General features: G+C 43.6%; 1 protein-coding gene across 2 annotated transcripts in view; it reads right to left on the bottom strand.

Moving 5' to 3' along the window:
- Positions 1 to 12432, bottom strand: part of Atg16 (Autophagy-related 16) — a 111995-nt gene that overhangs the window by 99041 nt on the left and 522 nt on the right. The gene's annotated exons all lie outside the window — the stretch shown is intronic.

The raw sequence follows: 12432 nt of genomic DNA on the forward strand, positions 1-12432 counted from the left end.
TGTGTCTGTGTGTGTATATATATGTGTACATTGAGATGTATAGGTATGTATATTTGCGTGTGTGGACGTGTATGTATATACATGTGTATGGGGGTGAGTTGGGCCATTTCTTTCATCTGTTTCCTTGCGCTACCTCGCAAACAAGGGAGACAGCGACAAAGCAAAATAAATAAAATAAATAACCAAAATCCCTGGGGATAGGGGAGAAAGAATACTTCCCACGCATTCCTCACGTGTCATAGAAGGCAACTAAAGGGAGCGGGAGCGGGGGGCTAGAAACCCTCCCCTCCTTGTATCTTAACTTTCTAAATGGGGAAACAGAAGGAGTCACGCTGGGAGTGCTCATCCTCCTCAAAGGGTCAGACTGGGGTGTCAAAATGTGTGTGGATGTAACCAAGATGAGAAAAAGGAGAGATAGGTAGTTTGTTTGAGGAAAGGAACCTGGATGTTTTGGCTCTGAGTGAAACAAAGCTCAAGGGTAAAGGGGAAGATTGGTTTGGGAATGTCTTGGGAGTAAAGTCAAGGGGTTAGTGAGAGGACGAGCAAGGGAAGAAGTAGCACCACTCCTGAAAGAGGAGTGGTGGGAGTATGTGATAGATATTAAGAAAGTAAACTATAGATTGATTTGGGTAAAACTGAAAGTGGATGGAGAGAGATGGGTGATTATTGGTGCCTATGCACCTGGGCATGAGAAGAAAGATCATGAGAGGCAAGTGTTTTGGGAGAAGCTGAGTGAGTGTGTTAGTAATTTTGATGCACGAGACCAGGTTATAGTGATGGGTGATTTGAATACAAAGGTGAGTAATGTCATAGTTGAGGGAATAATTGGTGTACATGGGGTGTTCAGTGTTGTAAATGGAAATGGTGAAGAGCTTGTAGATTTATGTGCTGAAAAAGGACCGGTGTTTGGGAATTATTTTATTTAATTTGCTTTGTAAGAAAGTAAATTCTCGATTAATATGGGTAAAATTGAAAGTTGATGGAGAGAGGTGGGTGATTATTGGTGCATATGCACCTGGGCATGAGAAGAAAGATCATGAGAGGCAAGTGTTTTGGGAGAAGCTGAATGAGTGTGTTAGCGGTTTTGATGCACGAGACCGGGTTATAGTGATGGGTGATTTGAATGCAAAGGTGAGTAATGTGGCAGTTGAGGGAATAATTGGTATGCATGGGGTGTTCAGTGTTGTAAATGGAAATGGTGAAGAGCTTGTAGATTTATGTGCTGAAAAAGGACTGATGATTGGGAATACCTGGTTTAAAAAGCGAGATATACATAAGTATACTTATGTAAGTAGGAGAGATGGCCAGAGAGCGTTATTGGATTACGTGTTAATTGACAGGCGTCCGAAAGAGAGACTTTTGGATGTTAATGTGCTGAGAGGTGCAACTGGAGGGATGTCTGATCATTATCTTGTGGAGGCTAAGGTGAAGATTAGTATGGGTTTTCAGAAAAGAGGAGTGAATGTTGGGGTGAAGAAGGTGGTGAGAGTAAGTGAGCTTGGGAAGGAGACCTGTGTGGGGAAGTACCAGGAGAGACTGTGTACAGAATGGAAAAAGGTGAGAACAATGGAAGTAAGGGGAGTGGGGGAGGAATGGGATGTATTTAGGGAATCAGTGATGGATTGCGCAAAAGATGCTTGTGGCATGAGAAGAGTGGGAGGTGGGCTGTTTAGAAAGGGTAGTGAGTGGTGGGATGAAAAAGTAAGAGTATTAGTGAAAGAGAAGAGAGAGACATTTGGACGATTTTTGCAGGGAAAAAATGCAATTGAGTGGGAGAAGTATAAAAGAAAGAGACAGGAGGTCAAGAGAAAGGTGCAAGAGGTGAAAAAAAGGGCAAATGAGAGTTGGGGTGAGAGACTATCAGTAAATTTTAGGGAGAATAAAAAGATGTTCTGGAAGGAGGTAAATAAAGTGCGTAAGACAAGGGAGCAGATGGGAACTTCAGTGAAGGGCGTAAATGGGGAGGTGATAACAAGTAGTGGTGATGTGAGAAGGAGATGGAATGAGTATTTTGAAGGTTTCTTGAATGTGTCTGATGACAGAGTGGCAGATATAGGGTGTTTTGGTCGAGGTGGTGTGCAAAGTGAGAGGGTTAGGGAAAATGATTTGGTAAACAGAGAAGAGGTAGTAAAAGCTTTGCGGAAGATGAAAGCCGGCAAGGCAGCAGGATTGGATGGTATTGCAGTGGAATTTATTAAAAAAGGGGGTGACTGTATTGTTGATTGGTTGGTAAGGTTATTTAATGTATGTATGACTCATGGTGAGGTGCCTGAGGATTGGCGGAATGCGTGCATAGTGCCATTGTACAAAGGCAAAGGGGATAAGAGTGAGTGCTCAAATTACAGAGGTATAAGTTTGTTGAGTATTCCTGGTAAATTATATGGGAGGGTATTGATTGAGAGGGTGAAGGCATGTACAGAGCATCAGATTGGGGAAGAACAGTGCGGTTTCAGAAGTGGTAGAGGATGTGTGGATCAGGTGTTTGCTTTGAAGAATGTATGTGAGAAATACTTAGAAAAGCAAATGGATTTGTATGTAGCATTTATGGATCTGGAGAAGGCATATGATAGGGTTGATAGAGATGCTCTGTGGAAGGTATTAAGAATATATGGTGTGGGAGGCAAGTTGTTAGAAGCAGTGAAAAGTTTTTATCGAGGATGTAAGGCATGTGTACGTGTAGGAAGAGAGGAAAGTGATTGGTTCTCAGTGAATGTAGGTTTGCGGCAGGGGTGTGTGATGTCTCCATGGTTGTTTAATTTGTTTATGGATGGGGTTGTTAGGGAGGTAAATGCAAGAGTCCTGGAAAGAGGGGCAAGTATGAAGTCTGTTGGGGATGAGAGAGCTTGGGAAGTGAGTCAGTTGTTGTTCGCTGATGATACAGCGCTGGTGGCTGATTCATGTGAGAAACTGCAGAAGCTGGTGACTGAGTTTGGTAAAGTGTGTGGAAGAAGAAAGTTAAGAGTAAATGTGAATAAGAGCAAGGTTATTAGGTACAGTAGGGTTGAGGGTCAAGTCAAATTGGGAGGTGAGTTTGAATGGAGAAAAACTGGAGGAAGTGAAGTGTTTTAGATATCTGGGAGTGGATCTGTCAGCGGATGGAACCATGGAAGCGGAAGTGGATCATAGGGTGGGGGAGGGGGCGAAAATTTTGGGAGCCTTGAAAAATGTGTGGAAGTCGAGAACATTATCTCGGAAAGCAAAAATGGGTATGTTTGAAGGAATAGTGGTTCCAACAATGCTGTATGGTTGCGAGGCGTGGGCTATGGATAGAGTTGTGCGCAGGAGGATGGATGTGCTGGAAATGAGATGTTTGAGGACAATGTGTGGTGTGAGGTGGTTTGATCGAGTAAGTAACGTAAGGGTAAGAGAGATGTGTGGAAATAAAAAGAGCGTGGTTGAGAGAGCAGAAGAGGGTGTTTTGAAATGGTTTGGGCACATGGAGAGAATGAGTGAGGAAAGATTGACCAAGAGGATATATGTGTCGGAGGTGGAGGGAACGAGGAGAAGAGGGAGACCAAATTGGAGGTGGAAAGATGGAGTGAAAAAGATTTTGTGTGATCGGGGCCTGAACATGCAGGAGGGTGAAAGGAGGGCAAGGAATAGAGTGAATTGGAGCGATGTGGTATACAGGGGTTGACGTGCTGTCAGTGGATTGAATCAAGGCATGTGAAGCGTCTGGGGTAAACCATGGAAAGCTGTGTAGGTATGTATATTTACGTGTGTGGATGTGTGTATGTACATGTGTATGGGGGGGGGGTTGGGCCATTTATTTCGTCTGTTTCCTTGCGCTACCTCGCAAACGCGGGAGACAGCGACAAAGTATAAAAAAAAAAAAAAAAAAAAAAAAAAATTTGCTTTGTTGGTCTTCTGCGTTAGAGAGGTAGCGCAAGGAAACAGACGAAAGAATGGCCCAACCCACCCACATACACACGTATATACATACACGTCCACACACGCAAATATACATACCTATACATCTCAACGTATACATATATATATATATATATATATATATATCAAGGGTAAAGGGGAAGAGTGGTTTGGGAATGTCTTGGGAGTAAAGTCAGGGGTTGGTGAGAGGACAAAAGCAAGGGAAGGAGTAGCAGTGCTCCTGAAACAGGAGTTGTGGGAGTGTGTGATAAGTGTATGAAAGCAAATTCTCAATTAGTATGGGTAAAACTGAAAGTTGATGGAGAGAGATGGGTGATTATTGGTGCATATGCACCTGGGCATAAGAAAGATCATGAGAGGCAAGTGTTTTGGGAGCAGCTGAATGAGTGTGTTAGTGGTTTTGATGCACGAGACCGGGTTATAGTGATGGGTGCTTTGAATGCAAAGGTGAGAAATGTGGCAGTTGAGGTAATAATTGGTATACATGGGGTGCTCAGTGTTGTAAATGGAAATGGTGAAGAGCTTGTAGATTTATGTGCTGAAAAAGGACTGGTGATTGGGAATACCTGGTTTAAAAAGCAAGATATACATAAGTATACGTATGTAAGTAGGATCTGGAGAAGGCATATGATAGAGTTGATAGAGATGCTCTGTGGAAGGTATTAAGAATATATGGTGTGGGAGGCAAGTTGTTAGAAGCAGTGAAAAGTTTTTATCGAGGATGTAAGGCATGTGTACGTGTAGGAAGAGAGGAAAGTGATTGGTTCTCAGTGAATGTAGGTTTGCGGCAGGGGTGTGTGATGTCTCCATGGTTGTTTAATTTGTTTATGGATGGGGTTGTTAGGGAGGTGAATGCAAGAGTTTTGGAAAGAGGGGCAAGGATGAAGTCTGTTGGGGATGAGAGAGCTTGGGAAGTGAGTCAGTTGTTGTTCGCTGATGATACAGCGCTGGTGGCTGATTCATGTGAGAAACTGCAGAAGCTGGTGACTGAGTTTGGTAAAGTGTGTGAAAGAAGAAAGTTAAGAGTAAATGTGAATAAGAGCAAGGTTATTAGGTACAGTAGAGTTGAGGGTCAAGTCAATTGGGAGGTGAGTTTGAATGGAGAAAAACTGGAGGAAGTGAAGTGTTTTAGATATCTGGGAGTGGATCTGGCAGCGGATGGAAACATGGAAGCGGAAGTGGATCATAGGGTGGGGGAGGGGGCGAAAATTCTGGGAGCCTTGAAGAATGTGTGGAAGTCGAGAACATTATCTCGGAAAGCAAAAATGGGTATGTTTGAAGGAATAGTGGTTCCAACAATGTTGTATGGTTGCGAGGCGTAGACTATGGATAGAGTTGTGGGCAGGAGGATGGATGTGCTGGAAATGAGATGTTTGAGGACAATGTGTGGTGTGAGGTGGTTTGATCGAGTAAGTAACGTAAGGGTAAGAGAGATGTGTGGAAATAAAAAGAGCGTGGTTGAGAGAGCAGAAGAGGGTGTTTTGAAATGGTTTGGTCACATGGAGAGAATGAGTGAGGAAAGATTGACCAAGAGGATATATGTGTCGGAGGTGGAGGGAACGAGGAGAAGAGGGAGACCAAATTGGAGGTGGAAAGATGGAGTGAAAAAGATTTTGTGTGATCGGGGCCTGAACAGGCAGGAGGGTGAAAGGAGGGCAAGGAATAGAGTGAATTGGAGCGATGTGGTATACCGGGGTTGACGTGCTGTCAGTGGATTGAATCAAGGCATGTGAGGCGTCTGGGGTAAACCATGGAAAGCTGTGTAGGTATGTATATTTGCGTGTGTGGACGTATGTATATACATGTGTATAGGGGTGGGTTGGGCCATTTCTTTCGTCTGTTTCCTTGCGCTACCTCGCAAACGCGGGAGACAGCGACAAAGCAAAAAAAAAAAAAAAAAAGTAGGAGCGATGGCCAGAGAGCGTTATTGGATTACGTGTTGATTGACAGGCACGCGAAAGAGAGACTTTTGGATGTTAATGTGCTGAGAGGTGCAAATGGAGGGATGTCTGATCATTATCTTGGGGAGGCTAAGGTGAAGATTTGTATGGGTTTTCAGAAAAGAAGAGTGAATGTTGGGGTGAAGAGGGTGGTGAGAGTAAGTGAGCTTGGGAAGGAAACTTGTGTGAGGAAGTACCAGGAGAGACTGAGTACAGAATGGAAAAAGGTGAGAACAATGGAAGTAAGGGGAGTGGGGGAGGAATGGGATGTATTTCGGGAATCAGTGATGGATTGTGCAAAAGATGCTTGTGGCATGAGAAGAGTGGGAGTTGGGTTGATTAGAAAGGGTAGTGAGTGGTGGGATGAAGAAGTAAGATTATTAGTGAAAGAGAAGAGAGAGGCATTTGGATGATTTTTGCAGGGAATTGAGTGGGAGATGTATAAAAGAAAGAGACAGGAGGTCAAGAGAAAGGTGCAAGAGGTGAAAAAGAGGGCAAATGAGAGTTAGGGTGAGAGAGTATCATTAAATTTTAGGGAGAATAAAAAGATGTTCAGGAAGGAGGTAAATAAAGTGCGTAAGACAAGGGAGCAAATGGGAACTTCAGTGAAGGGCGCAAATGGGGAGGTGATAACAAGTAGTGGTGATGTGAGAAGGAGATGGAGTGAGTATTTTGAAGGTTTGTTGAATGTGTTTGATGATAGAGTGGCAGATATAAGGTGTTTTGGTCGAGGTGGTGTGCAAAGTGAGAGGCTTAGGGAAAATGATTTGGTAAACAGAGAAGAGGTAGTGAAAGCTTTGCGGAAGATGAAAGCCGGCAAGGCAGCAGGTTTGGATGGTATTGCAGTGGAATTTATTAAAAAAGAGGGTGACTGTATTGTTGACTGGTTGGTAAGGTTATTTAATGTATGTATGACTCATGGTGAGGTGCCTGAGGATTGGCGGAATGCGTGCATAATGCCATTGTACAAAGGCAAAGGGGATAAGAGTGAGTGCTCAAATTACAGAGGTATAAGTTTGTTGAGTATTCCTGGTAAATTATATGGTAGGGTATTGATTGAAAGGGTGAAGGCATGTACAGAGCATCAGATTGGGGAAGAGCAGTGTGGTTTCAGAAGTGGTAGAGGATGTGTGGATCAGGTGTTTGCTTTGAAGAATGTATGTGAGAAATACTTAGAAAAGCAAATGGATTTGTATGTAGCATTTATGGATCTGGAGAAGGCATATGATAGAGTTGATGGAGATGCTCTGTGGAAGGTATTAAGAATATATGGTGTGGGAGGCAAGTTGTTAGATGCAGTGAAAAGTTTTTATCGAGGATGTAAGGCATGTGTACGTGTAGGAAGAGAGGAAAGTGATTGGTTCTCAGTGAATGTAGGTTTGCGGCAGGGGTGTGTGATGTCTCCATGGTTGTTTAATTTGTTTATGGATGGGGTTGTTAGGGAGGTGAATGCAAGAGTTTTGGAAAGAGGGGCAAGTATGAAGTCTGTTGTGTATGAGAGAGCTTGGGAAGTGAGTCAGTTGTTGTTCGCTGATGATACAGCGCTGGTGGCTGATTCATGTGAGAAACTGCAGAAGCTGGTGACTGAGTTTGGTAAAGTGTGTGAAAGAAGAAAGTTAAGAGTAAATGTGAATAAGAGCAAGGTTAATAGGTACAGTAGGGTTGAGGGTCAAGTCAATTGGGAGGTAAGTTTGAATGGAGAAAAACTTGAGGAAGTAAAGTGTTTTAGATATCTGGGAGTGGATCTGGCAGCGGATGGAACCATGGAAGCGGAAGTGAATCATAGGGTGGGGGAGGGGGTGAAAATCCTGGGAGCCTTGAAGAATGTGTGGAAGTCGAGAACATTATCTCGGAAAGCAAAAATGGGTATGTTTGAAGTTATAGTGGTTCCAACAATGTTGTATGGTTGCGAGGCGTAGGCTATGGATAGAGTTGTGCGCAGGAGGGTGGATGTGCTGGAAATGAGATGTTTGAGGACAATATGTGGAGTGAGGTGGTTTGATCGAGTAAGTAATGTAAGGGTAAGAGAGATGTGTGGAAATAAAAAGAGTGTGGTTGACAGAGCAGAAGAGGGTGTTTTGAAATGGTTTGGGCACATGGAGAGAATGAGTGAGGAAAGACTGACATAGAGGATATATGTGTCAGAGGTGGAGGGAACGAGGAGAAGTGGGAGACCAAATTGGAGGTGGAAAGATGGAGTGAAAAAGATTTTGAGTGATCGGGGCCTGAACATGCAGGAGGGTGAAAGGAGGGCAAGGAATAGAGTGAATTGGATCGATGTGGTATACCGGGGTTGACGTGCTGTCAGTGGATTGAATCAGGGCATGTGAAGTGTCTGGGGTAAACCATGGAAAGTTGTGTGGGGCCTGGATGTGGAAAGGGAGCTGTGGTTTCGGGCATTATTGCATGACAACTAGAGACTAAGTGTGAACGAATGGGGCCTTTGTTGTCTTTTCCTAGAGCTACCTCGCACACATGAAGGGGGAGGGGGATGTTATTCCAGGTGTGGCGAGGTGGCGATAGGAATGAATAAAGGCAGACAGTGTGAATTGTGTGCATGGGTATATATGTGTGTCTGTGTGTGTGTATATATGTGTATATTGAGATGTATAGGTATGTATATTTGCGTGTGTGGACGTGTATGTATATACATTGTGTATGGGGGTGGGTTGGGCCATTTCTTTCGTCTGTTTCCTTGCGCTACCTCGCAAACGCGGGAGACAGCGACAAAGTAAAATATAATAATAATAAAGTGAGTCAGTTGTTGTTCGCTGATGATACAGCGCTGGTGGCTGATTCATGTGAGAAACTGCAGAAGCTGGTGACTAAGTTTGGTAAAGTGTGTGGAAGAAGAAAGTTAAGAGTAAATGTGAACAAGAGCAAGGTTATTAGGTACAATAGGGTTGAGGGTCAAGTCAATTGGGAGGTGAGTTTGAATGGAGAAAAACTGGAGGCAGTGAAGTGTTTTAGATATCTGGGAGTGGATCTGGCAGCGGATGGAACCATGGAAGCGGAAGTGGATCATAGGGTGGGGGAGGGGGCGAAAATTCTGGGGGCCTTGAAGAATGTGTGGAAGTCGAGAACATTATCTCGGAAAGCAAAAATGGGTATGTTTGAAGGAATAGTGGTTCCAACAATGTTGTATGGTTGCGAGGCGTGGGCTATGGATAGAGTTGTGCGCAGGAGGATGGATGTGCTGGAAATGAGATGTTTGAGGACAATGTGTGGTGTGAGGTGGTTTGATCGAGTGAGTAACGTAAGGGTTAGAGAGATGTGTGGAAATAAAAAGAGCGCGGTTGAGAGAGCAGAAGGGGGTGTTTTGAAGTGGTTTGGGCACATGGAGAGAATAAGTGAGGAAAGATTGACCAAGAGGATATATATGTCGGAGGTGGAGGGAACGAGGAGAAGAGGGAGACCAAATTGGAGGTGGAAAGATGAAGTGAAAAAGATTTTGTGTGATCGGGGCCTGAACAGGCAGGAGGGTGAAAGGAGGGCAAGGAATAGAGTGAATTGGAGCGATGTGGTATACCGGGGTTGACGTGCTGTCAGTGGATTGAATCAAGGCATGTGAAGCGTCTGGGGTAAACCATGGAAAGCTGTGTAGGTATGTATATTTGCGTGTGTGGACGTATGTATATACATGTGTATGGGGGGGGGGGGGTTGGGCCATTTCTTTCGTCTGTTTCCTTGCGCTACCTCGCAAACGCGGGAGACAGCGACAAAGTATAAAAAAAAGAAAAAAAAAAAAAAAATTCATACTGTCTGCCTTTATTCATTCCCATCGCCACCACGCCACACATGAAATAACAACCTCCTCCCCTGCATGTGCGCGAGGTAGCACTAGGAAAAGACAACAGAGGCCACAATCGTTCATACTCAGTCTCTAGCTGTCATGTATAATGCACCGAAACCACAGCTCCCTTTCCACATCAGGCCCCACACAACTTTCCATGGTTTACCCCAGACACTTCACATGCCCTGGTTCAATCCACTGACAGCACGTCAACCCTGGTATACCACATCGTTCCAATTCACTCTATTCCTTGCACGCCTTTCACCCTCCTGCATGTTCAGGCCCTGATCACTCAAAATCTTTTTCACTCCAACCTTCTACCTCCACTTTCGTCTCCCACTTCTCCTCGTTCCCTCCACCTCTGACACATATATCCTCTTTCTCAATCTTTCTCCACTCATTCTCTACATGTGACCAAACCATTTCAAAACACCCTCTTCTGCTCTCTCAACCACACTCTTATTATAACCACACATTTCTTACCCTATTATTACTTACTCGATCAAACCACCTCACACCACATATTGGCCTCAAACATCTCATTTCCAGCACATCCCCCCTCCTGCACACAACTCTATCTATAGCCCACGCCTCGCAACCATATAACACTGTTGGAATAACTATTCCTTCAAACATACCCATTTTTGCTTTCTGAGATAATGTTCTCGACTTCCACACATTCTTCAATGCTCCCAGAACTTTCGCCCCCTCCCCTACCCTATGATTCACTTCCGCTTCCATGCTTCCATCCCCTGCCAAATCCACTCCCAGATATCTAAAACACTTTACTTCCTCCAGTATTTCTCCATTCAAACTTACCTCCCAACTGACTTGTCCCTCAACCCTACTGTACCTAATAACCTCGCTCTTATTCACATTTACTCTCAGCTCTCTTCTTTCACACACTTTACCAAACTCAGTCACCAGCTTCTGCAGTTTCTCACATGAATCAGCCACCAGCGATGTATCATCAGCAAACAACAACTGACTCACTTCCCAATCTCTCTCATCCACAACAGACTGCATACTTGCCCCTCTTTCCAAAACTCTTGCATTCACCTCCCTAACAATCCCATCCATAAACAAATTAAACAACCATGGAGACATCACACACCCATGCCGCAAACCTACATTCACTGAGAACCAATCATTTTCCTCTCTTCCTACACATACACATGCCTTACATCCTTGATAAAAACTTTTCACTGCTTCTAACAACTTGCCCCCCACACCATATATTCTAAATACCTTCCACACAGCATCTCTATCAACTCAATCATATGCCTTCTCCAGATCCATAAATGCTACATACAAATCCATTTCCTTTTCTAAGTATTTCTCACATACATTCTTCAAAGAAAACATCTGATCAACACATCCTCTACCACTTCTGAAACCACACTGCTCTTACCTAATCTGATGCTCTGTATATGCCTTCACCCTCTCAATCAATACCCTCCCATATAATTTCCCAGGAATACTCAACAAACTTATACCTCTGTAATTTGAGCACTCACTTTTATCCCCTTTGCCTTTGTACAATGGCACTATGCACGCATTCCTCCAATCCTCAAGCACCTCACCAAGAGTCATACATACATTAAATAACCTTACCAACCAGTCAACAATACAGTCACCCCCTTTTTTTAATAAATTCCACTGCAATACCATCCAAACCCGCTGCCTTGCCGGCTTTCATCTTCCACAAAGCTTTTACTACCTCCTCTCTGTTTACCAAACCATTCTCCCTAACCTTCTCACTTTGCACACCACCTCGACCAAAATACCCTATATCTACCACTCTATTGTCAAACACATTCAACAAACCTCCTAAATACTCACTCCATCTCCTTCTCACATCATCACTACTTGTTATCACCTCCCCATTAGCCCTCTTTACTGAAGTTCCCATTTGTTCCCTTGTCTTACACACTTTATCTACTTCCTTCCACAACATCTTTTTATTCTCCCTAAAATTTAATGATACTCTCTCATCCCAACTCTCATTTGCCCTCTTTTTCACCTCTTGCACCTTTCTCTTGACCTCCTGCCTATTTCTTTTATACATCTCCCACTCATTTGCATTATTTCCCTGCAAAAATCGTCCAAATGCCTCTGTCTTCTCTTTCACTAATAATCTTACTTCTTCATCCCACCACTCACTACCCTTTCTAATCTGCCCACCTCCCACGCCTCTCATGCCACAAGCATCTTTTGCGCAAGCCATCACTGCTTCCCTAAATACATCCCATTCCTCCCCCACTCCCCTTACCTCCTTTGTTCTCACCTTTTTCCATTCTGTACTCAGTCTCTCCTGGTACTTCCTCACAAAAGTCTCCTCCCCAAGCTCACTTGCTCTCACCACTCTCTTTATCCCAACATTCTCTCTTCTTTTGTGAAAACCTCTACAAATCTTCACCTTTGCCTCCAAAAGACAGTGATAAATTCATATAATGATATCACAATACTTGCCATATTGAAACTTTATAAACATCTTCAGAAGTAATAGAGATGTGGATCAAGGTGAATTCTTGGATATCAAACACTTTCAAGCTGAATTTTCTAGGTGTGTGGAACTCTGCCACATGAAATTGTTCAAGAATCATTTAATGCGCCAATTAAGTAATATTTGGGAGTATCAGCCAATACTCTGTGTCTTTCGAGCCAAACTATTTACACTAAGATATCAACCAGTGCAACAATCTGGTCATTTAAAAATTTTGGCCTGCATCTAGTATCCTTATTCATCTAAGAGAAACTACATAAAATTTGGTATCCACGTAGGCAGATAAGTAAAGCACAACACTA

Source organism: Panulirus ornatus, chromosome 3 (genome assembly GCF_036320965.1).
Source record: "Panulirus ornatus isolate Po-2019 chromosome 3, ASM3632096v1, whole genome shotgun sequence".
Classification (NCBI taxonomy): Eukaryota; Metazoa; Arthropoda; class Malacostraca; order Decapoda; family Palinuridae; genus Panulirus; species Panulirus ornatus.